General features: G+C 37.5%; 1 protein-coding gene and 1 long non-coding RNA gene across 2 annotated transcripts in view; one reads left to right on the top strand and one right to left on the bottom strand.

Moving 5' to 3' along the window:
- Positions 1-26,738, top strand: part of rimbp2 (RIMS binding protein 2) — a 94,434-nt gene that overhangs the window by 27,621 nt on the left and 40,075 nt on the right. Inside the window, exon 2 of the mRNA XM_024276045.2 lies at positions 16,924-17,007. The gene's annotated coding sequence lies outside the window, so the exon portion shown is untranslated. The remainder of the gene's footprint in view (positions 1-16,923; positions 17,008-26,738) is intronic.
- Positions 1,836-4,141, bottom strand: LOC118599154. Its single transcript, XR_004948453.1, has 2 exons — positions 3,880-4,141; positions 1,836-2,488 (listed from the first exon to the last, which is right to left on the bottom strand). It is a non-coding gene; the product is annotated as an uncharacterized LOC118599154 (long non-coding RNA).

Raw genomic sequence — 26,738 nt, 5'->3', positions numbered from 1 at the left:
TGTTCTTGTGGCATTTTTCTCATGATGGAGGGCTTATATACATAAAATTAAGACCAAAATAGCATTTCCGAGTATTTATTTATTCAAATTGTGGAGAAGAAGCTTGTAGAAGCTACAATGCCAAGTCATAAGCTCCTTGCTCATTTCCAATGCATCCATTTGTAGACAAATAGATCCATGTTTGTCTTCCTGGTCCAAGCTGGCATATGGTTAAAAACTGTACGGCTGGATAGTTCTGATATCGCTCTCCATTTTGTTGCACTGGTAATGTTAGGTTGGGGTGTAAAGGGCTGCAAGCTAGTTGTCTTAGAAAACAACGCAGGTTTTTGGCTAAAAATGACAGAGTGGGATATAAAACGCCTTCCGGCTTGATGCAGCTGCCGCCATTTTGAAACCCGACAACACTGATTGGTCCGAGTCGGTCTGAGTCACGTTTTTAAAGGGACTGCTGTTGCCAATCGTGACTGAGCTTCGAAGTTTACATCCCTTCCACTGAAGGCGGGCTCCAGAGGAGCTATCAATCAAACATTCGGGCCAACGAGCACCACATGCTTTTACTGAGGCCTCTTATTGGTCAGTTTATAACTTGAATAACTTACAACAAAGAAAAAACATGAGATGTTAAAAAGAAGGTATCAGAGCAATTAAGATTATTCTGACAAGTAAAACGACTGAGAAATAACTGTTTATTTCTCTGTAAAAGTCTATGGAATTTTGACCTATTTGGAACACGAGAGGGGAGTGGTTTATATCTCCAGTGAGTATACAGTCAATGGTTGTTGTGCATTTTTGACCCAGGAATTGTTAACTCAACATTAAGGTTAATGGTCAAAGCAGGAAATGCCCCACATAATGACTTCTCTCCTTCTTTGCTTTACAGCTAGATTCTAGTATACAAGTAACTATGCCTGGATTCATCAAATGGGGAGATTTTGGTGTGTCACGATTAAACAACTCAACTTGTGTCTTGTCAAGCCGAAAGACACAGCAGTAGAAGTGACTAGATTTGTTTAGAAATGTATTTAACAAATACAATATTCAAAAGGTTTCCTAGACAAGAACCCAATGAATTATGAGAGTTGTGCTCAGGCAGTATTCTTTTTTTTGGTCACATTTTTGCAACATTTGTTCTTCCAGTTGCCGTTGGAGTAAATAGGAAGTAAGGGATGTTATAAACAAACCAAAAGTCCAATTAAACTCCATGCTGTGATAGCAATATAATAAACATTGCCAAGGGGCTGAATATTTCTATAGCACAGTATGTAGATGTAAACCCCTTTTACAAAACAAGCCTTAATTGAACGCCCAATTGCTACAGTGACAGCAAACAGCAGGGCTAAATTTAATGATGCTCTATGTGAAAAGATAATTGTGGTCCTCAGAAATACAAGCAGACAGCATGGCTCGTTTGGGAATGTATAGTTATTATTAAACTGGACTCCATTCAAAGTAAATACATTGTATTTTATTATATTTAATGTAATTTTTCCCAACTCCTAGTGGGAGAAACCATGTCATGACACTGGCTACATTACTGTATTACCAGCTCAGTGGCCTTGTGGTAGAGTGTCCGTGAAGACTGTGAGTTCAAATCCCAGCCGAGTCAAACCAAGACTCTAAAAATGAGACCCAGTGCCTCCCTGCTGGACACTCAGCAATAAGGGGTTGGATTGTGGGGTTAAACCACCAAATGGTTCCCGAGTGTGGGCATGTGTCTGCAGTGGCTTACAATAATATTAAGTTCAGAATAAAAATCAGGAAATGTATGTATGTATTTGCATAAAAGATCTTAAAAATGTAAATTAATCTTAAACACATATACACATAACTGATTGTAGAATTTTTGCAAAATTGAGTTTATTTAGTCAGAAATCAAAATCAATTTCAAGCAATGAGCAAAAAACTCTAATGTTTCCTCAGTCTGGCCATTACAGTGATAAAGATGGACTGTCCAATGATTGACTGGTTGTAGGGTTGCTTCTGTGCTGTTATTCACTCCCCTGTGTGAGGGAATCAAAGTCCTGACAGAACCTCTCTGATCCTTGGATGAGGACCAGCAAACATATTGACAGCTGAGCCTTGTGTTCCCGCAGCCATCGACTCCTGCCTCTTGTTTATATGCTAAAGCTGAACTCAGTCAAAATAAGAAACTTGTTTTCCTCGGCTCAGGAGTACAGTTTTGCTTCTGTCATGCCTGTTTTGCTCTGTTGCCATGTCTCCTACTTTTACTGTAAACAATTCTCCACTGGACAGTTGAGGCAGAATCTGTGATTCCTGTTTTGAAATGACCTTACTTGTTCCTTTGTCTAATTTTAACCCAAAGACAATCCAGATGCTCAGTTTTGCATTAAATTGCTGCAGGCGTCAGGTCCTCTTTTCCTCAAGGTTGACCAGTAATTGCGTGTCCTTAGAGTTGGCAATGCTGGTAAAGGGCTGTCCCCTGAATGAGGCACAACGGCATCTGCTTCTCCATGATTTTGCCAGACTCCTGTAGGGTGAGAACCTGACGATTAACCCCCTCTGAGCACCACCTGTCCCCCATTACCAAGCATGAGATCTTCATGTCCACTGTACAATGTGAAAACGACCTCAGACAACAACTGGCCTTGCAGAATCAAAGAAATACCCCAAGGTTTGAACCTTTATTATTAATATTGCAACTGATCCAGCAGTCTTATGCTGTAAATAAAACTTTAGGTTAAGTCAGAACAGCTTTAAGCAAATGTGAAGGAGCAAAAAAAAAAAAAGACAAGTCAGGTGTCAGGACCTAGAGGTGCAGGATCCAAAATGTAGGAGGCTGGGCATATTGTGGCAGGAACTCAAAGGCTCATTGAACAAACTTAAACATGACAAAATCAATAAAGGGAGAAACAAAAAAGATGACACAGCAGATGACCTGAGATTGAAACACTAAAAAACCAGACACTTGTATGCATTGAGGACCATTAACACAAATCAGATAATTGGCAACCTAAACCTGGTGTGACTGACTGGGAAAACATGAACAAAAACAAGGAAATAACACAAAAAATCCAAACTAGAGTGCATAATCCTCACTCAGGACATATTCTTTTATTAGCTTAATTTCCATTTTTTTTATATGCTACCTTTATCATTTTCATTTTGAAAAATTATATTACATATTAACAGGTAAAAAGAATGGAAATTAGAAACAAGGAAGTAAAAGCTTCTTGCAACTTGCAGTAAACCCAGGGTTACTTCATTTAGTCATATTAACGGGACGAGTTTTCTCTTTGTGGGCAGAAGCTCTTAATATGTGTAACATTGAAAGAAATAATTAGCATATATATATATATGTATATATATATATAGGGACAAATTACCTTACATTTTCGGTATTAGTCATCACTATTTAGCCCAATTCAGAGATGTAGCTGAGCGCCTTCATATAGACTTTGATACCTATTTCTTAAAAACTATAAAAGCGACTAAAAAGGCTTTAAAAAAGGCTTTAAAAATGTACTTCTATTTATTATTAAAGCTTTGTATATAAATACAAGCTTTATTAGGTACTTGCGGTGTTCATATATATAGCGATAAAATACCAGATGGAAAAGAGCGACACTTAATTTTTGCATGGTAATAAAATCTCAATTAATTTTCAAGAAAAATCCGCTTTTTACGTCTAAAGATATTCTAAATGCTCCTTTTTATGAAAGAATATGTATGTTTGCATAAAGTACGCAAATGTTTCTTTTTTAATCCCCCTTTGAACTATTTTAAAAGCATCCCTAATGGTATTTTAATTTTGATAAAACTGTTTTTAGATAAATAATAATAATAATAAAAAAATTTTAAAAACTGTTCTTTTCCAGGACATAGTTTCTGCAGAGCAGCAAGAGTTCTTTAGAAACTCACCTCTGAGATGTGCTGTTGATGTGGAGTAACTCCTGGTTCATCTCGCACGTGGAAGCGCTACGAAGGGGTGGGCGGGCTGAGTCTGCGCGCTGTCCGCTTTACCTCCAGTTCACACAGGCACGTATTTTTCCATGATGATCGACTAGCGCTTCTGCTCAGTCAGCTATGGTTATTTAGAGATTTTTTTTTCTGCCCTCATGGGTAAGTAAATAACCTTATTAAAAATTTGACATCGTCAATCTTGACTTGTCGCCAGCTGCTCTCTGCCTTTGTGTTTCTAGACCTCTCTGTGCTGTAGCCGGTCCACTACATTACATTGATCTATATGTGTGTATATACTGTTGTGTTATTATATCTGTTTTTTGTGCGGTTTTTTAATCTCTACGGTCTGTTTAGACCCAAAAGTATGATAACATTTGTCAATTTATTGTGAAAAATTGGTTATATTTTGAAAATTGACCAGATTTTTTTGTATGTCTTGGCGTAACTTCCTGCCAAAATCGTCGCGGATCCCTCGCGGCTTGCACAAAAAATAGACCAGAAGCCAAAAAGATCGCTGCACAATACAAGCCATCCACGGAGGTGTAAACTAACACAGGTCAACAAGGACGCCAAATGGAAGCAGCCCTCGTTCCGCAGAGCTTCAGAGCATTTCCACTGGTTCACACTGGACGCGGAAAAATACATGTGTGATCTTAACTGGAGAATACCGCACACACAATGCCCACACGCCCCTTAAGTGTTTCCGTGTACGGTGTGAACCAGGCATAAACCTGCCCCCCTTTTTACAGTATCCATCTGCTTACATTATTACCCACTAGTTTACAGAAATACTCAGAAACACAATTTTAGGCTCTTTATATATATATATATGTACATACACTCATCAGAAAAAATGCCTCAAGAACATGTTAATAACACCAAAAACATGACTTCCATTGGAGTAGGTGAAGTTATGATTTGAACCTACAGTCTTTCAGTTTTAAAAAAATAATGTATAATGAAGTATAAAATATTAGTCAATGAAGTGTCTATTATGTAAATATTTCAGCATGACTGATACATTTTTGAGTGCCAGCAGATTGTTACCTATTTCCACTTGGAAAACCAAAGATCTGTGAAACAGTGCTTTGAAGTGCTGGACAAATACAGCAGCCACTTCTGGCCCTGACATACCATTTCAAAAATGGCATTTCACAAATAACTTTATTCTAATTTGAGTGTAAAAGTTAAGTGGTACATCTCATGTCGGTTTTGCAATTTGGAGAGCAAATGGACCAGTCACCAGCTGTGGCAATGCACCTAATGAATGAAAAGCCATTGAAGAGTTGTTCCCTCATTCCAGAAGAGCTCCTCCTTGCAGGATGGAGCAGCATATGTCTGTGGAACTGGCGCATGATCAAAGCAGGAGACAAGATACTGCAGCTGGTGACACCCTCCTTTGCTCAAAACAGGCCGAGTTCTCACTGTGTCAGGAAGAAAGATGGCCGAATTAGCAGAACCCAATACTGAAATGTTCAGATCAGTGCTATGCAAATGTTATGCCAAGGTAGGTGGTAATCCAGGGAAGAGTGCCCCTGTGGCATTGTGACTTCTCAGTCATTTCACACATATCAAGCTCAGACAAATGTATTAAATTTAATTATGAAAGCTGAGGATAAACAGGGCAGCTCCAGTCACAGACATCACATGTTTTTAGTTAAACTGACCTAAATAAGCAGTGTAATTATCCATCTTAGTCCACCTTCACATTTCACAGCTCACTGAGTTTGTATTACTGGGGATACTCAGATAACACTGGATCAGAACAAACAGGACAACATGTAATATTTGGTGTTATAATCAGCTTACATGGTTAATAGATAGATAGGTGACTATTCATCCCTAAGTGGGAAGTCATGCACAGGCCTGGCAGGTAAAGGCCGAGCGTGCAGTCCAACAGAAATGGTGGTTTTATGAGAATTAAAGTGATTTTGGCAGGTATGCGGGGTTTGCTTTTCTCTGTCACATTCTGCAATGAAACATATGTGAGGGGGAAGGGGGGGGTCTCCTGAGAAAAGCAGAGGAGATACTGACTGTCACAACAGTTAGTCAGAAGAGAGAAGCTTGTTCTGCTGTGAAATTTTCTGTGCACCTGCGAATTCTTTGCTTTCGCCAGGCTGACCTTTAACTATCTCATGTTTATCTAAAATTGTCCTGTCAATATTTACGTATTATGTTTGACCAGTTTTCAATAAATAATTAATTTTTTCATATTCATTTGTTTTATTACAAGTGGTGTTACATCCCACTCAAATGCGGAACAGAATCAGTCACCTGAATAGCTATTTCTCTTTGATTATTTCTCAAGCCAAAGTAGACTTATAAGAACTTGAGATAAGAAAAAAAAAGAGAGGCTAAAACATATAAGGGAACAATGGGTTTTGTATTTATGTGTGTCCCACATGTTTTCTAACCAGCTTGCAATTGTAGCTCCTTATTGGCCGAATACACCTGATCTAGGTAACCAGCAGCAGATAAGCAGGGATTTCTGGAAAAACCAGCAGAAAGCTGCATGGACCTCGAGGTCTGGATTTGGGTTCCCATGTTTTAGAGTAAACCAGTTAACCTTTCCGGACTGTAAATCATAAATGTAACTAAATATTTCTTATCAGAAACAGTGCAGGATTAGTAAAACTTCCAAGAATTTAAACATATTAAGTTAAAAAAGGAACATAATTAGGTTTTTACTGTTTTTTTTTAATTCTATTTTACTTTAGCACGTTAGATCTTCTCTGACATTTTCTGTCTACTGAATATTCACTATTTGGGATGACTCGTTTCACAGTCCACACAAACCCACACACTGCCCACACACCTGTTATGTTGTAGTAGTGCTGTGAGATTTTCTGTGTTGTGCTCTTTAGACAACAGTCAAAGAAGCATGTTTGTGGCAAGTGTCCTCTAATACAAGCTGTTTACTGCTCTGCTGTGTAAAAGGAAGGTTACCATGTGAACCACATGATGACAGGCTGCAGAAACTTTGCCAGCAAATCCAGCTGGGGATGAGTAAGCCTCAGTCTGAGAGGACGGCGGCAAGGGGCTGCGAGCATTTGCCCTAATGCAACAGCAGTCATCAAATGTTCTCACTGACCTGTTAGTCAGCTAAAATGGTTTGGGCCGAATATTACTAATAAAGATTGTTTATTTTTGCAAAAGCCTCTTATGAAACGAAATTTATTTGAGAGGCACAGTGGTGTTCAGGCCAGCATTAACATACTAATTTGAGGATGCATTATTTAGCCTCCATTAAAGTGGGCTACAAGTTTCATCTTTATGTTCGTGTGGAGGGATTATCAGATTTACATTGCTCCCTTTGGAGCTTCGGCCAAACAATAAATCTGATATTTCGTAAATTCATCATGCAGAACCAAATCGGAAAAAAAAAGTATAAATGTACTCATGTTCAACCAATCACACACATGCACAGAAAAAATAAATCTCTATATCTTTTTAATTAAAGTTTATATATTTGGACTATAGTAGTCGAAAAGTCTAAAAAAAGATTAGAGTTTTTTAATATCTTGTATCCGTCACAGTCCCTCACTTCCATGTCTCTGTCATGTTTGAGACATTTGCACATCAAATTATCAGTCAAAATGTATTTTGGCAGCTCTGGGCTTTTCTGGACCATCTTGAACTATTTTTAATTTAGCTTGACTCATAAAGTGTGGGTATGTGAAGCAATTTAGTGAGGAGATGATGATCCAAAAAAACTTTAAATCTGACAGATTGAGGGCAAAAAAAAGATAGCTGTCGCTCATTGGGTGGAGCCCTCTGCAGACTGTGGGTTCAGTGTCGTGGCTAGAATGTCACTATTATTTTTAAGACAAGACACTTAAACCTACACTGCTATCAAAGGTAAAAGAAAGAAAAAAGTTAAGTTGATTTTAAAAAGCCTCTAATTGGCTTACGGGTTCATTTCAAGCAAAAAATAAAAAAAAAGACAAACAAACAAAAGCAATGTGCAATAATAATAATAACATTCTATTTCTTACATTTCCTACATTTTAATGCATTTTTTGTAACGTTTACTAAGTCCTAATCCATGTAAAATTCTCAGCAGTTTTATTATCGAGTGTTTTCCACTCAAGCTTTTTACAACACAGTAAGATACTAATTAACCAAATTCTTTCAGATGTTGTATTTTTTGGTAATTATAGCAAAATATTCATGTGTGGTCAGACCACATCATAACGACACATTTTAATAGTACTAACATAAAAGCCTTTTTTTTTTTGCAAAGGAAAGGTCACCATAGTAATCCGGGACCCATGTGGTTATGTCAACTGTGAAGATCTCTTTTATTTAATAGTATTACCACAAAAACATTCTTTTACATTCTAGATTAAAAATTATTTACAAGTTTTCCTCTAACTTAAGGACTTTTTTATATATAGGAAGCAAAGTAGCCTGACTAAAAAAAAAAGAAAATGTTTGGGAAATCAGTTCATATTATTGTAGTCTATATATTATATTATATTATTTATTATCTAGTGTGATTATCAGTTTGCTGTCTTGTAGTCTTGTAAAAACTTTGTCAGGGATACCTAAAGGCCAGTATATATAGGAAGAGTAAGAAAGGATTCTCTTTACTATTCTCCTCTATAAAACTCAACTTGTCCTTTTATGGCCAATATTTGTGATTGTTCATTAACTATTTTACTTCCTAACCCATTATGATTTCATGCTCTTATGATTTATGTCTTTTTTCTCCCTCTGAATGAGGCAGAATTAAGCAGCTGCCTCAATTCCATCTTTTATTTGATATTTTTTCAGTTCAAGATTTGCATGAGTTTCTCCATTGCATTGAGTTTTTCTCAGTCATGAGTCTGCATATTTATTATTAATCCTTAATTTACAGTTTCTGCTTCTCCAGGTATGTACAGCATTATCTGAGGTCAGGAATCAGGGGTCTGTGCAAATAGCATAAACCTAAACTGTAGCTGTTATGTAACTCACTCTGCCATTTCAAATCATTTAAAATTGAGAACATGGATGTTTGTGTCTCTGGGCCGAGAGGAGCTGTTGTTTGAGAATTGTCTCAAAAGGGGAGTTTCTTATAAAGGAGAATGATTGTCATTTACCAAACTTTCCAGCCTCTATCTAAATTGTCCACTTGCAGCACACACGGATACGTATCTAAGAGGAAGCATTGCATCTCAGGAGATGGTAGTGACATTTCAGAGTTATCGAAATACCTGTTAAGCTATATTTGGAATTGATGTACTTTGTGCCCATCAGTTTTAAAATAATGAGCAGTAGCGGTATACTTCATGTTGTTTTCAAAGGAGTATTAAATGAAGCCAAAATAGCAGACAGCAGGCTACGGTTTAATCGCCTCCCATAGGAAGACTTGCAAATTTGCCATCTATAAGATGCATTTGCAGGGAATCACCCCTTCCTTTAGACAATATTGTTTTATCTACACCATAGGCAGCCTCACTATCACTCCCATCATTGCAGATCATGTATATTCAACATAATAAGAGATGAGGGAGAGAAAGGGAAAGAGTAATGAGGTTACTCGTACTCACTTGAGATTATGCACACGGCTTTTCTAGCTCTAAAAGATCAGAAGGCTGAGCACGAACGAGAGCGGGGAAGCCTCTTGTGTCAATTAGCCGCTAAAGAAAACCAGTATTGCATCACAAACACATTTCCTCAGTCTGCAGAAGCAAAAGTAGTTGAGCAAAGCCACACATCGACAACCTGCTACTGGAGATGTGCTCACCGGGGAGCTGTCCATGGTGCTGAACATCAACACAGCTGTGTTCAGGGCATGCAGCTGAGGCTATACTTACTCAATCATTGCTTTTGTGCTAAATGCTAACAAGCGCATGTTAACATGCTCATAATGTATAATGATTTCCCCGCTCATTATTCTTGTTTGGCCGGAAAACAAACTAACGTCGGCTAAACTGCAATAAACACAGCTTAGAGCAGTGTTTGACTATGAATGAACACAAAAGAACACAGGATCAAATGTCGCTTAAGGATTAATACCCTCACGCAGGTCATTTTGATTAAAAATATCACATTTATTTTGATTTTGAAACACTGGTGGATGTAACCGATAAAAACAACCAAAAGGGAGACTAAAACAAACAAACAAAAAACTAATGATGCAATTGGAGTAATAGTGCAGTTTTTTTCTTGTGTTTTACCATCAATGTGATAACAGAGATTACATTTTGCTGTGAATCCAGGTCAGCATTTAGAATCCATTAAGTCATGACAGAGATATGATGTTCAGGTCTGCTGTTTGTTGTGACATACTGAAGGTAGTTGCAGTACAAGATGTTTAAGTGCTTGTAGTTAAATAAAAAAAATGCAGTTATAGTTCTGGCTGTTGCACAAGTGAGTATTGGAATAAATCGTATTTTTGGAGTCAAGAAATACCTAAGAAAAAAGTCTTAGAAATGCTCATTTAGTTTTTTTTTTATCAAGAATAGTTTTGAAAAGATATTGTTTTTTTATTTGAATTTTTTATTTTTACAGCCATGCTTTATTTGATCTTAAATCTTTTTTTTCAGAGGATAAATGTAGTTGTGGCTGTTAAAGTCCCATTACAACTATATATTATTTTAAAAATCTTTTTCCAAAGATTTCCCAGTGGTCTTTTATTAGTATATACATAGTATAGAGACATATTTTCTGCAGAGTGGCAGGAGTTCATCAGAAATTTGGCTCTGAGTTGTGGGAAGGATTGCTGGTGCTAAAGTAACCCTAAATGATATCCTATCACCCCTTTGTTTAATTTTGTTTTTACTGCTAGCTTACAACCCCTCACAACTTCAACCTAGCATTAATAAAGAAAAAAAAACAGCAACCAATATCAGGACTACATAGTCATACAGTTTTGAGCCAGATTCCAGCTCAGACGAGGAAAACGAAGACGTACACGGATCTATTTGTCTGCAAGTGGATGTATCAAAATGGAGAGGAGCAAGGAGACTTATGTTGGCCCATCGCGGTTGGTGCATCACACTGAGCTTTTTCAAACCGTGAGTTTTTATCTACTCCTGATCCATTTGAATAAAGAAATACTCAGAAATGTGGATTTACTCATAATTTACTTTATATAAGTCATCCATCATGAAAAAAATGCTACAAAAACATGTTAAAAACACCAAAAACATAACTTTCATTGGAGAAGGTCATCAAAGACATTTATTAAGACTTATATCTTTAGTCAAAAGCAACAATGTGAAAATCTTAAGCATGGATATTGTCTTTATTCAATTCCTTGGATGACAGATTGGTCCATTTTTTGAAAAATGAAGTGTAGACTCTCAGTGTGAAGGTGAAGATTGCTCTGGATGCACCTTTCTTGCATATGTATTTGCATTAATGCCGCTGAGACGCAAATGCTAGACACAGCCAAAGGGGATAGCCTTCCTCATCTGTCTCCATCTACTGCAGAGTAAACGCCTCTTCACTTATACAAGAGCTCATTACTCACAATGGCAGCCATTTGAATCTTTTATCAGAGGGAATTTTAATTGAACATTGCCAAATATGCACACACCAAATGGGCCTCAGCAAACTTGTAAGTGTTTGTAGGCCTGTGTGTGTGAAAGGGTGCAGGAGTGTCTGGTTGATGAAAGTGTGTGAGTGAAATATTCATTATTGTTGTAACAGGCTGCTTTTGAAAGTAGACAATGGTTATGACCTCCACGTGGGAGATGGCAACAATTTCGTTTTCTGCTTCTTGACGATCTGTTTTTGTGAGCATGTCTGATCTTATACAATTCTTAACATGTTTAATATTTAATTTGCATCTGTACTCTTTATACTCAAGTGCTGAAGAGACAAACTAATGGCTGCAATGTCTGAACAGTGTTAGGACAAAAAGGCCCTTAAGGCTTTTTCATACCTAAAGGAACGCTGCTCTCAACACTTCATTTTAGCTCGTTTTTGACTTATTAATAATGTCACAGCAATTGTGTGACTGAAACGTTTAACGTTGGTGGTGTGGTCAAACTAAAAAGCAAATTCGCTTATGTGAAGCAAAGAAATTGCTTACGGTGGCTTGTTCTCTAAGTAAAAACTGAACATTGGGAGGATAAAAAAACTGACAGTTGCCCTGTTCAAGAGCGTTTCTAGAGATTACTGGAGAAAAGATTTTAGTTGTATATAATTTACCATAATGGAGAAAAGTGAATTTAAATGTTTTGCTAAATGTCTTATTATAAACTAGCATGGTGAAGTGAACAAGGATGACCTTGCTTCTACAACTGGCCACCTAAGGCTACGTTCACACTGAACATGTGACCAAAACATGCATAAGTTAACCTGTGTTTAGCTCATGGTGTTCACACCAGACCATCGCTACCCAATACTAGTGTGTCTGCCACCTTCAGATGGAAGAAGCTTAGTGAGAAATGTTGAAGCGGTGCAAATCTCACTAATTTTGCTCCAGGCTTTTTCTTACACAGCTCTGTTTTGAAATATGAAAGTCTTGGTGTCTTTAGTTCCCGCTGCAGTAAACATTTTTTCTCCATGATCAATTTTGAAGTGTTCATGAATTAAAATCGATGCCATCCATATGTCTCTACCAGATCTAAGTTACTGATTGGTCGAGATTCAACCTGGTTTTAGCTTTTAATGTGCATTTAATTGACACTGATTTTCTATGTAGAGCTAAAAAATAGACTTAAAGGTTTTTACAGAGACATGAGAACACAAGAGTTTTAAATGCAGAAGATCCAAGCGAGCATTTAGGCGCATTTACGCAGACTTTTCATTGAAAGTGCTCGCTTGAAGACTCGTTGTCAAAGACGATGTTCACAAAGCTTAATGGACACTTAATTAACTGACTTGGCTACAGTCACTTAAAAATATTTACTACATTCTTTGACCCTCTCATGTGTGAATTATGATAAAATCAGTTATGATTTTTGATGAGTTTGTGTTTGTATTCATCTTTAGGGATACAAAATAAAGTTTTTTAGAAAACAAAGTAATTTATCTGTCCATCAAACATTGATGTAATTATATGGTAATTTGTAGGTATAAGTGTAAATAATTTGAAATACAATATCATGATGCAAGAAGAACCTCCACTGCATACAATCGAGTCCAACCTCTTTGATCTGGCCTCTCTGGCACTCTGAATTCGTTGTTTTCAAATTTTCGCTAGATGCCAGGGCTGAACCACAGCACTTAACAAGCTAAATTATAATAAATGGCAGGTTGTTGCGTGAAACTACGAGAATTTTGAGTTTTGTAAGGTTGGCGGCAGAGGCTATGGCTGCAGCCAATCTCGTAGCCAATCTGCTGTAGCTAGACCACTCCCGCGTCGCACCCGAACTGTAACGCTTGCAGTGGGAGCCTGGGTTAATACTTCCCCTGTCTCTATTGGTTGATTTATCTAAAACATGGTTAAAGACAGTCTCTCTGAATTGAGAATAGTGTAACAAAAGTAACGGTCGCTCAACTCAACATCAGTAATCATAGGATCTAGCTTCCCATCAAATCTGTTATGTCTGAACTGAGCATCTTGTCATTGCATAGTATCTTATAGTATATATACTGTAGTGACCTCCTCAGTCATGGGGGTTCACTCAATGAAGACTAAAGGTGAGATCTGACTTAAATCAGAGGAAAATCAAGTTTGCCCTTTTTTTACACCATCAGCAACCGCTAAAAATAACTTGAAATGAAGCTGCAACAAGTAGATAAATGGTGACTTGTTCTCAGCATGGAAGTGTATGTGAAATTCCTGGCTGAAGTCCATCAGTGAGACGTTTGTGTGTTTATCCTCATGCATGTGTGAGGTTTCTGTTGGTACTTCAGGCTCCTCTCATAGTCACAGTCTAACATGTGTTGGGTTGGTTGCGATTCAAAGACGACTGAGTGTGCGTGGCTGTTTATCTCCCAGTGGCTCTGTGATTGACTGCCAACTTGTTCAGGGTGTCCCCCTCCGCATGCTGGAGAACAGCTTGAATAACGTTCTCTGCTGACCCAGAGTCAAATAAAGTTATAATGGAAAATGAATCAATGGTAGGATATAATCTAGTTTTACAGCACAGCTCGACTCTTCTGCTGTCTTTGTTTTTAAACTCAGAAACAACATTAAAGTCTAGATTTTAATCTAAATTTATGTTTGTTTTTATGAACAATCAAAACAGTGTTTTTTGTGTTCCTGCTTTACACAACCACGCACTGTACAAACAGATTATCTTATTTGTGGGAGTTTAGCTAACAAGAGGTCAAAGATTTAATGTCTGCTGCTTTCTGTGGTTCAAATGTCATAAAGTTGAAGACGAGGTTAAAGTCAGTTTTTTATATCTACTGCTCCGACCTCACTGTCTCATTAAATTTTGTGTGCATTTGTGGGTCACGAAGCCAGCAGGTGTAGAAAAAAAAATCATTTGAGCACATTCCATTATGTTGCATTCAAAGTCAAATCAGGCTGTGGGCATCGCCGTGGTGAAGTGCACATTCATGCATTCCACATGCAGCCTGTGTTCTGTGCTGCGAGCCTCTGACAGCTCCAATGGTACTTATTTTAGCCTTGCTCAGGGACATGTGTTGCTCCGCTGCCAATGTGTGTGCGCCCGTGTGTGCTCTGTTAGCACTCACCAACACAGAAAAAATAGTGTTTAATTCCATAATCTGATCTTTTAACACATGGCCACTTTTTCCAACTCTGTTTATACTGGAAAAGCTTCTCAGCTCAGATCAGAAAGACAGGGAGAAACAGAATAACTTTGAGCCACAGGAGAAATGCAGTAAAGCTGGTTTTGCACAAAGTGAATACAAAGAAGACTTTGCACCCTTTGTCACGTTACTCTCACTTTGCTGCGTGATGCATGCAAATTTGCTGGAAGTACAGAATAACTCAGTGCTGGAGTGCACTCAGAACAAATGAGACATCTCAATCAGAGCTGAATATAAAGGCACTTTCTCCGTCTGCAGCCATTGAGAATGAAGAAAGGTTTTCTGTGCCACTGTGACAGATCCACCAAACTCTGTGGGGATTTCAGCAGACTTTGTTCCTGTTTTGGTTTTAATTGCACATTGTGAAAAAAGCTAAAGCTGTCTTCTACTTTTCTGTTAACAGAATTGTTCTTGATGAAAACTTACAAAACAAGAAATCTCATGTGCAAATTAAGCATTCAATTTTGCCCATATGATGAAATCACTTAGTAATCTCAACAAACAAAACTGGAATAATATTCTTACTGTGCTTTTAGAAAACCAAATTTGATTAACATTATTTGTTACTAAGTGAAACATTTTTGCATAACTGAAAACACTTGTAAAATTCAGAATATTTTAGTGGACCCGAGAAAAAACTTAAGTAAATGTAGAAACATCTCAAAATAGATAAACGAAACCAAGAAAAAACAACTGACATCAAATGTTTTTAAAGTACTTGTTTTTTAGACCATTATTTTATGAAAGTCAACCATAAGTATTTTGTGTTCATAATCAAAATTATTGCTACAAGAGTCAGACCACACTTGAAAGAAATTTTCACCTCAGTTTTAATAACTTCATTTTCAGCTTGGTCAAATCTTTGAAGGCATATGCACAAATTCACTTGATTGCAAGCTTTCTTATTTACCTGTACTTTTTTTTAATTGGATAATTTTTAAGACCCTTTTTTCCTTTACTTTTTCCATATTAATCTATTGCAGCTCCCTTTAGCTCTGTAGTTGGACGGATAAATGTCACAACCAATCTTATGTTAGCATATCGTGTTGTTCAATCACTGCAACAAATGATCCATGAGCCGTTCTTTTCAAATAAAGTAGAAGCAAAAGATCAACTAGAAAGAAGATATTTTAATTAATTAGTTCAAAAGTTTTTTTTGACCAAAAAAATAAATAAATAAAATTATTTACTAATTTCTGAACACCTTTCTTTTTTGCATTTGTTGTGTTTATTAAGGATTGCAGAAAAATATTTTTGTCATGATGGTTCATGAAAATTCTTTTTTGTGCTTTAGTTTTATACATAATAATATTCATTCTTTTGAGGTTCATTCATGCTAATAACTAGAGTTCATATTAAAAGAGGGTTAAAGCTTCAGACACCCATTTAGCGTGTTCAGGAACACGCTAAATGCAGGTTCATATTCAGCCCACAATGTTCACACTGGACAACTAAGGAGGGGCTTCTTCTTTTTCTTTTTCTACTCTTTTACTAGTGCATGTCCACCACCTACAGTTGGAAGAGGCTCGATGCAAAATGTTGAAGTGGTACAAATCTTGCTCCAGGCTTTTTCTTTCACAGCTCTATTCCAATATTTATGAAAGATTTGGTGTTATATGATCCCAGCCGGATACAAACCGCAATTATTAATTTCTCCTTCTTGATTTTCAAATAGTTGGCACTGTTGTGAATTAAAAGGGATGCCATCCATGTGTTACAATCAAATCTGAGTCCCTGATTGGTCAAAGTTGGACCTGGTTTAACTTTCAATAAGCATTCAATGGCTGCTGGTTATGTATGTAACCAGTGAAAGTTTGAGTTTTAAACATAGAAGCCAGAAAAGCATGTTTATGCGTGTTAAAATAGACTTTTCTGAAGGAGTGGTCTCTTTAAGGCGCGTTGCCGAGGGCGGTGTGAACATGGCTTCAGGCATTCTAACTGCATGACACTCACAGTTTTTAACTGATCATTGGTTTAGAAAAGTTAATATTCAAAAAATTTCAAATAAAATTTGAAGACATTTTTCTTATTTTTCATCACATTTCTTCAAGAAATACACTATTATCTAATTATTTAAGCATTTTATTTTGAACTATTTTTTGCCTCCTGCCTCACTTTGGCAAAAAAAAAATCTATGCGTACTGTAAAGAAGTAAATATTTGGAAATTCTCTGTTGAAAACAAACAATAAAAGTAATGAAAAAATACACACATGCTGCACACCCACATAAAAAAGCTAAAGCAGTTCCATCTTTTTCTGCTTGGTTTAGTTTATTTTTTTTGCCACTGTTCCTGACAAACCATAGCAGTCATCCTCTCCTTTTTTTCCTCTCCCCAGGAGACCGAGATCAGCAACAGCACGAAGGAGTGTGAAACACTTGAAGTAGAGGTGAAGAAAAAGAATCAAACATGTCAGACTTTGGTAAGTGCTCCAAAAATATACACTGGCTTCTAAGAAGCAGGGATAGAGGCCAAAATTGATTTGTACCTGAGAGCCTTGCCTGCTATCATCAGAAACAAACCTCCCCAGGAGGAAGTGAGTGACCGGGATGGCCGGGCTCTGAGGCCATGACTGACATTAAAAAAAATTGTGAGCAACTGAGTGTAAGGGAATATATTCATGAAAGAGCGGCCCGCTGTGCTGCAGCATTTATTTGTTGTTGAGTGGGATTCTGAACAAGCAGATATCCTCAGGTTGAGTTTCTTTTGTATGTGCACAAAAGATTGAAGTGCTCCGTACGACTCTACCTTTAGACATTCAGAGGTACACAGCTCTGTGTTTGTTTGGTGACCACTTTAAAAGGTCAGGGATGTTACACAACCCGTACATTTTCATTTGGTGTGTCTTGAAGGACGTTTTTTTCTTTCTTACCGTGCCCTAGAAATGTCATTCTGCCTGCTGGAATGGCCTTTACTCAGGACAAAAAGTAACTACACAGGAGACAAAAAGAAAGAAAGTCTGAAAAGTTAAAAAAATGACATTTTCTCCCCATAGATACATCCTCTACATATTCCAAAAGTAAATTTGAAATGTCTTCTCGCACACATAGTGAGGCAAGATCTAAAAATAAAATATGAAACTACTCATGCCAGTAATCATTTTGAACAGGGGTGGAGAGGATCAATCATAACATTTGCAACCAGATAGAGCTTCATCTAATATTGATAACAGTTTGAGATTAGTGAAATGAGGGGCCAGCCCTTATTAGTGGTAAAGTGTCCACTCTGAGACTGGGGGATTGTGGGATTGATTTAGGTCATATGTTGACTCTAAGAATGAGAGAATGTGTCAGCCCTTAAATGAGACTTGGCATCAAGGGTTAGACTGGGGGTCAAATCACAAAATGGTTCTCATCTGGACTGCCAGATCAAATGTCGAGAGGTATTTGTATTAGAGTGGCTCAAGGCAGAGCGGGACTTACAAGCATATCGTCAACCCAGAGTGTTTCTGCCAGCAGAAGGGAGAGGCAGAGGTTGGTCTAAGAGGAGGTGCAAGCTTCAGTTGAGGAAGAGTGAACTAGCAGATCAGTGGTTATGAGGCAGGAAGATACCTAAAAGGACAACTGTCAATGGAACTTGGAAATTATAAAGTTTTTAATCCATCTATTGAACTTGTGTTTCTAGAAAACACAAACACAGGCAGGCCCCTTGTGTTCTGAGACAAGAACAATGGACCACATCCTCAACTGAGACTGGGTGATCACCACACCACCAGATATCTTCTTGGTGTCTGAAGTCACTTGGTGTTGATGGAGCTGACAACTCTTGAATGGAGAAGAGAAAAAGGCAGAAGGTAGCTGGTGGAGAATAGTCGGACAAATGGTCAGAGGACCAGTGGAAGTGGGTTCAGTAACTACTCCCCGAAGCCCTAGTCGCATGTGCCTATATGTGTGGCACAGGTTTTTGGGTTACAGAGAGAAGCCCGCACTTTGACAAATGAATAGAACTACCGGACAACATTTTCCTCTAAGGTCTTGCCAGTCGGTCTACGACCTTACCATTTTGTACAGGCCACCTGTGTGCTCCATGTAGACTAGTTGCACATTTTTCGTCCTCATACAGTCTATATTCACCCATGAGGGCAGTCGTTACTCTTAAGTAAGGCTCACGGTACAGGTGCCAAACAAAAAACAGCTATTATCAACAACACTGAGGGGGCAAAGAAAGCCTCCAGATGGCTCTAGGTGAAGAGGGGAGAGATGCTGGGGTAACAGAATACCACTTGAACCCAGTCTGGTTGGGTCACTGTTGTAAGATCTGAAACACATGAAGTACCAGCACTGATGATGCACTCAAGGTCGTTCAACGATGAATGTTCCAAAAACGGAGAACTCTATGATATATGTGAACTTTTGCCCATGAATTCAATAGTAAAAATATTTGCTATCTTCTATACTTTTTTCTCTCCATGTGCTTTTTTAAAGAGTCTAAGAAACATTAGATTGCTTTGGTTACATATATTTGGTTTTTGCTTCCAAATTAAAGGAAAAGTAAGCACTGCAAGCATAAAGATATTGCAATTGCAAGAATTTAACTAGCAAAATGTGTTTTAGCTTGTTTGTCTCAAACCTAGAATTATTTATTTATTTCAGAAAAATAAATAAATAAGTCTTTAAAAATTACCATTTTGTATTAATAGAACAGAAGGTTTGAATACTAAAAACAAAAAAGCACAAAAGAAAGTAATGTGTTTCCTTATTTTCTGGACCAACTGCCATTAAAGAGAGACATGCATATTTAAAAGAGTGTTTTGAACAAAAAAAAAACAAACATTTGAAGATCAAGGGGTGACATAGCACTAGATTAGTCTCAAAATATTTCTGCTTCTTTTGAAGAAAGTTATTTGATCCAAATTCTTCAAATCCTTATGGTTCCCCTAAAAAAAGACTTTTTGGACACCACAAAAGCTTCAATGCCCCTACAATTGGAGAGGTGGGGAGAAGCCGGAGGGGAAGGGGAAGAATTTGGGTTTGGGCACAGTTGTGAGTCGAGTCGTGGGATTGGTCTTGCATCTGACTGAATCCATTGTGTGTTGTTATTTAGCAAAAACCTGAAAATTCTGAAAAATAATTTGTATGCTCTTTGAAAGATGCTGTAGTTTACAAAATATTATAAGTATATTATATTACCTTTTTTGGTTTTTGAGAAACTGTGGCTTCAAGGTTAGATCATGATTTTCTTCCAAAGATGCAAGAAATCTTACTGATTTAAAAAATGTAAAATGTTGTTCTGGAGCATTTTCAGTTGAATCAAAGCTAAATTATTGTGCTGAAAAAATCTGAGTCAAGTAATATGTACCAAGTTCTGTTCAGTATGAGGAGACGACTTTAACAAAAGTTCAGTGAGAACAGGATGTTTCTGCTCCTGTGTTCCAGTGGTCATTAATAAAATGCTTGAAATACAAGCAAGCACAAAGCAATGCAAATGGAATGAGGGCTTTTTTTCATGAAAGAGTTGGAGCTGGAGGGATCCAGCAGTAATTCAAACAGGACTGCGAGCTCCTAGACCATTTGAATTCATTTTTTATGCCCCCAAGCCCTCATCTTAAGATGAGCTGTCATTGTCTGTGGCTCTCTGCCCCAAATAAACACTCCATTAGGACTGTTTTTTGTGTTGACCTCCACTCACATTCCCTGCCCACAGCAGCGCTCTCTCCTCGCCCATTGTCAGCTTGCTGAGTCCAAGGGAAGCTACTGAAAGGACAAACTGTCCCCACATGGCGAGCAGTAATGACAGGCTGGTCTCCACAGACTGCAGCACAGCTCTTATCTCCCTCTGGACCAAGCTCCAAGAACAGAGACACAAACGCAGACAAGTCTAATGAACGAGCTTGTGAAGGAATGGCGAGCTGACAGTAATGTCACTCCCTGTTTGGTCTGATCTGACTTACCTATCTCTTTGTCTCTTTGATTTTATCCTTCTCGGCCTTTCCTCTCTCAGGTTGATACAAAGTGTGAACATACAGAATTAGCTGCAGCTGTTTGTGACTCTCCACTTGCTTTGCTGGTGGCCACAATCACTGAAATTGCTGTATCAAAATGCACTGATAGTCCTGGGTTTTGAAATTCCTGGCTTTAACGGAGTCTCGGCTTGGTGAGCTCTGCTGTCGTGTTTAGAAGCACACAGAGTAAGTGTGTGAGTGACGGTGAAAACTGTCAAAGCCATCTGGCATCTTCACTTTCCAGGGCATAGGACGCTTAATGACACACCATCAGTCTTTACTTGCATTTAAAGGTTGCTGCCATGGTGACAACATTTAGCTCTGCCGGAATCACTCAAACGTTACGAACCGGATCTTCGATCACCGTTGAGGTAGCAAACAGGTAAACCCCCTGGTATGAATGACTGCATACTCTCATGCTTGCACACTGTGCATACACTCTTCTGGCCCATCGGTGAAATCCGGTTGGAAATATAAGAAAGAAAAACAAAAGCCAATCACAATGAAAACGTGTTTGATTTTAAGTCACTAAGTAGAGGAGAAAATGGGAAAAAAAGAAAGAAAAGATAAAAAGAATAGTAGCAATTGATTCCCTAACATGGATTCAAATGACCTGATTGGGGCTGAAAACTAAGGTGAAACAAAGATATGAACCGCTTAGCTGCAAAAATGCATCTTACAAAACTATCATTTGATCACAAGTTCAAGTTGAAGCATCACTTTAGGAAAGCTTGTCCAGACTTAAACAGGTTTCTAGCTCTATTTTCAACTGAGTTGTGCTTACTAAAGGCATCCCTCAAATTAGTATTGGAATGCCATCTCTAGCTGTCCTTTCATTGACTATGAAATGGCACAAATTGGATTTGCGATCATAAATTTGCCAAATAGAAACACGACAATGAAGAAAAAACTTGCACGTGTTAATAAAAAGGTTTTTTTTGCTTGGAGGAGGTGGGTTTTGACTGTGTATGGAATTAACATATTTCACAAAACTGCAATGGAAACACTTATTTCAAGTCAAGTTAATCACATGACCAACAACCGGATACCACGCTTACTGTGGGCGCCACAAGAGGAGTCACACCATCACACAGCTCATCTAAAGTTGAGCGTGTCATGCAGAATTGTTGGATCCACAGCTACTGATTTTAGATCTTCATAAATATAGTAGTGTAGTAAAATACAATGCAGGAACAATGTATTTTTGCTCTGAAATGCAGAATAATGTTGGATTTTTATTTATGAACTAAAACAGTCAAATGCACAGCACTACTGTCACCAGAAGTAAACAATTCTTCAAAAATGAAGTGTTGGTGAAGCTTCCTGTTTTTAAAACTAGCGAGAGTTTGTTTTTCCTACTAAACTGAGGACTGAAGTCCTGCTCACTGACGTAACTTCTTAAAAATTCGAATAAGCCTGAACACCGAACCTTTAGCTCCAGTGTTTACATTCTTTTGGTTATGGTAACTCATCAACAGTTGAAGCAATTAACATAACTCCATTTAATACTGAAGCGAAGAAAAGCAGCCTCGCGCTGATATACAGCTTGGCACAGCTGAAGGGTGGATTTAATCAACGTGAATCCGCTGATTCTGCCGCAGAGAAAAGCGACTTTTATACCGGATTTGCACCAAAATGTAATGATTAGAACATAAAGTGTTGCAGGACTTTGGATATGGAAAAATTGGAGAACATTTTCAGGTTTTGTAGTTAAATGATCAAAAACAACTGTGATGTTTTTGCTTTTTATGATGTCTATGTAACTGCTAAACTTAACCAGAAGGTTGACAAAAAAATAAAATAAAAAATTAAAAGTGATAAACACAATTTCTTTTTGTCTAAATCTTTGTTTTTTTATCAGTTTTGTTGATTCTGATCTCATGTATTACATAAAGTTACAAATGATAATGATTTAATACATATACTGTAATTTTTATTTTCATACATTCAGTAAAAATACACACAACAAACATATTTAAAAGTAAGAATCATGGTTCAATTTTTGAATCGTTGAGCTTGATTTGTGAATCAAATTGGATCGCCACCTAAGTAACAATCCACAGCCCTGGTATCTGCTATAAGTCAAAGTATTTTTCACATCTGTTGCCATGTTTTTTACTTGACTTATTGTACGAGTTGGTCTGTGTTTATTCACATAATTATGATTTAATGGAAACAACGTAACTGATAAATTGTGTTTTTTTCAGCATTTCTAGTATTTTGATAGTTTTGTGTATATTTGTAATGGGAACTACTGCCAGAAGAAACAGTGTTATACTGAACTTTTGAGTTTGGTGGTATTCATTTGTACTGACCACAGTTAAGTGAAGGGTAGACTACATATTTATGGTCAGGGAAAAGTTGTGCTATTTTTCAAGGAAAGCCTACATGAATAATAATAAAGCAAATGGTCAATACTAAAGAAAAAACAAACAGAATATGATGAATACCATTTACAGCACTAACAGAAAAAACAGTCTTGCATTATCACACACTGGAAAATATCAAATATTATTCCAGAAAAAAACACATGTATATTCAGCTGTTTTTGTTTCACCTCTATGCATATCAGAATCATCTCTACTACACTGTGTGTGATGGAAAAACAATGTTTTGGGATTACTAAATTTACATGCAACCATCTTCTTATTAGAAATTCAGAATTATGATACCATAAGAATGAAATAGTTTGTGAAAATGGGAAATGTGAAAAAAGTCAAAGACCTAGAAATACATCCTACAGAGCGATGTTTTCATTGAAAATTCATCCATCTGCTAAACCAATTCAATCCCTCTAGGGTTCATGCTGGAGCCTATCCAAGTAACTGTTGGGGGAAGGTGCAGGACATACACCCACCTAGTGACAATTCAGAATCACCAATTAACCTATGCAGCATATTTTTGGAATGTGGAAAGAAGCTGGAGCGTCTGGAGAAAACCCACACGGGGAGAACATGCAGAAAGGTCCCAGCTGGGATTTGAACCAGGCCCGTCTTGCTGTGAGGCAAGACTGTTAACCACTACGCTACCTCGCAGCCTCATAATAAATCACTAAAGCAATAAAAATTTTGTCTCCCCAGAAGTGCCTCTGCAATTCTGAGGTGACCTAGAAGCAGCATTGTGTGTTTTTGCACCATTGATAGTCATGGAATTCGTTCAGGCACAGCGCAGAGGGAACGTGCACAGATAGGAGCAAGCAGAGGGAAGTCTTGGTGAAGATAGTGAGTAAGAGATTAAGGGGGAGAAAATCAGATTGTTTTAAACAAGACATGTTCAGACTCTGAATGTTATCTTCAGAGAAACCCATGATCTTATGAGTACTGCTTTGCCTGTGATGGGACTTTTAAACAGAGCCATATGTGAAGCATCCGTGCACTGTGTGTGTCTGCCCCTTAACTGTGCAGCTGTGCACTCAGTGTGGTAAACATGACTTTCATTATGTCAGAATGTAATTATGAAATGCATTTCAATTTTATTTTGATGCTGCTTTTAATGCTTGTGACTTATTTATTATTACTAAATCAGTAACAACAGTAAAAGTAGTAATGATAATGTGTAAGAATACCTCTATTATGTAGTTATGATCCAACAAATGTGAATTTTCTTCACGAACCATCAGCATCACTGCTACCTGGTATTGGTATTTGAATGTCATCCATGTTGCCAATCATCTGAGGGGAGGAAGTATACATTTACATCATTGACGCAAATGTTTTGGTTAAAAAAAGCCCTCAAGAACCTGGCAGCTGGCTAACAGAGTTAAATGGCAGGGTTGATTCATGTGTCAGGCTTGTCAAAATTAAACACGCTGCTGTGTCAGACCGAGCTGAGTCACAGTGTCTGGATAAAGGACACATTTAGAGTAGCCAGTAACTTTGGTTCTGTGTGTCTGTCAGCATTAGTGCTATTTTTCCACAGCATATCAGTCATGAAACAATGATGTCTGTTCTGGAACAAGTGTAAATAAAGTCAAGAAAGTTCTTCTTTTATTTTTTACCTGTAAAGGCTGAAATTGAAGTTGCACTATTGATTTGATCTATTGGTTTATTTCAAGGATTGATTGAACACAATACAACAAAATCACAGATTTTTCAAACTCAGTACAGAAATAATCATATGCATTGATTAAAAAGCAAACACAAAGAAAAATGTAAATGCAATAACAAAATAATTGTCATTTTTCCCCCTATTTCTATGCTTTAATGCTACACGTGAAGCAAGGAGGCATTAAACGTGGACTCAAACCCAAAATCTCTCAGTTCCGAGGTAGACGCTCCACCACTACTAAGGCAGCTTGATTCATGCTCCACTGATTTTTTTTCAATTCTTTCATTTGCTGAGCTCTGAGATTCTCCATGAAAATGTGTCTTGCCATGGGATTATGACTTACACTGATCTGTTTGCAGCATTACCACATCAACAAAACAGGACAAAGACACAGCTGATTCTCTGTGTTCAGGACAATTCGGTCTGCATCATTATGTTCTTGCTGTTACATCCAAAAAGGCAAAAGGGATTTTAAATGAGGATTGCAGTCATGTAGAAATGGTTTAATCAAAAACATGCCCGAATGATTCTATTGCTTTTTGAGAATGCACGCTAAAAATTACTGCTTTCTCTCTCTGTTTCAGGAGTTGTTTGTTGTGCACAATGAACACTTGGAAGCTCGGCCAGCCCTTGTTAGCTCTGAACTGATGAGTCAATAGAAATAAATAAAATTGGCAGAAAAACTGCAAAGGCTTTAAAGTAAAAATGACAATTGGAGGTTTAAATGTAATTTTGTTGTTGCAGTTCTACAGGAATGGTACTGCTGGAAAAGCAGCTGACCTCATATCTGACTTTACAGCTGTCTGCAGGCTGCTGGTTCTTTGGCATTTCTTGTCCTTGACAGCATTTCTCCTCCATGATGTTTAACTCAGTGCAATCCCTTAATACTATGTATGATGTTTGTCTGTTCAGAGAATGAACGAATTATTGGTACAAATAAGATCAACAGTGTCCCATCTCTTAGGAATTTGTAGACTATTTTAGTGGATTTTACAATAAGATAAAAGGTCACTAACTAATTTGTCCAGAATTTTAAGTAAAATACAAAATAAAATTGTCAATTAAATGATTATTATCTACTAGGTTTGTAGTGGCTATTAAATCTATAGCCACAGAGGCAAAAATGGTTCATTTGGGATGATTATTAGTATTTCTCAGTGTTGTTGGATTTCAACTGGGATTTTTTTGCTTGTTTAAGAAGTTCAGTTATTTGCTTGGTGAACTCACATAGTTAAACTGTGTTTTTGGTGTGATGAAGGAAATATAGAGAAAAAAATAAGCTTAAAATTGCATTTATGAGAATTTGTTTATTTATTTGTTGTGAATCAGGAGTAGACAAAAAAAAGCAGTTTGAAAAAAGCTTCTAGGTGTAACAAAGAGGCTACAACTGCAAGCCACTCCACGTCAATCTTTCTTATTTGGTAATCGGGATGTCACATCTGATCATTTTTTTACCAAGACGTGGCACGCAAAAGATCGATATACTGTTTATTTCCTGATCTTTTGTGATGCTGGCTTTACTTTTCCTTTGCTTCCCCTAGAGGCAGAATTGTGCATTGCGGCCATTTCTTTAAATAACCATAACTCTCCACATGATCGGACTGGAAGCTTGCTTTTTTTTCAACATCCTTATACCTTTTACTTGACAACTGGGCCGCATTAAACCATTTGGTGGGCCGTACCCGACCTGCGGTCCGTATGTTTGACACCCCTGGTGTAAAGAGATGGATGACGGGAAGAAGGGGAAGGCTTACTCTGCACCAACAGCCCTGCCCACAACTCTGCAGAAGCTGCAAGAATCCAAGAAACAGATGCATTTTTTTAATGGCATAATCATAATTAAGAGAGCACTGGGAAGGTCTTTACGATAGATCAAATGATGATTAGAGTGGGACTTTAAGGTTATGGTAGTTTATAAACGAGCTTCAATCTGGAAGGCAGATAATTATTCTACAAGTTTTCATTTATTTCAGGTCAATTTTGTCAATGTACACTATTAAAACATCCACAGTAGTCATTTTAAAGGAATTCTTCCATTGCATGCTGCAGATGAGCATATAGCTCACAAAGCACTTTGCTGCAAACACAACTAGTGTTTTCTGTCCATTTCTTTGCATGTTTACTTTTATCATCAGTTCTGCTCTAAAATGTCCTTCATGAGTAAA

Source organism: Oryzias melastigma, linkage group LG9 (assembly GCF_002922805.2).
Source record: "Oryzias melastigma strain HK-1 linkage group LG9, ASM292280v2, whole genome shotgun sequence".
NCBI lineage: Eukaryota > Metazoa > Chordata > Actinopteri > Beloniformes > Adrianichthyidae > Oryzias > Oryzias melastigma.
Note: the sequence above shows the minus strand (reverse complement) of the source record. Positions and strands in the feature narration are given on the sequence as shown.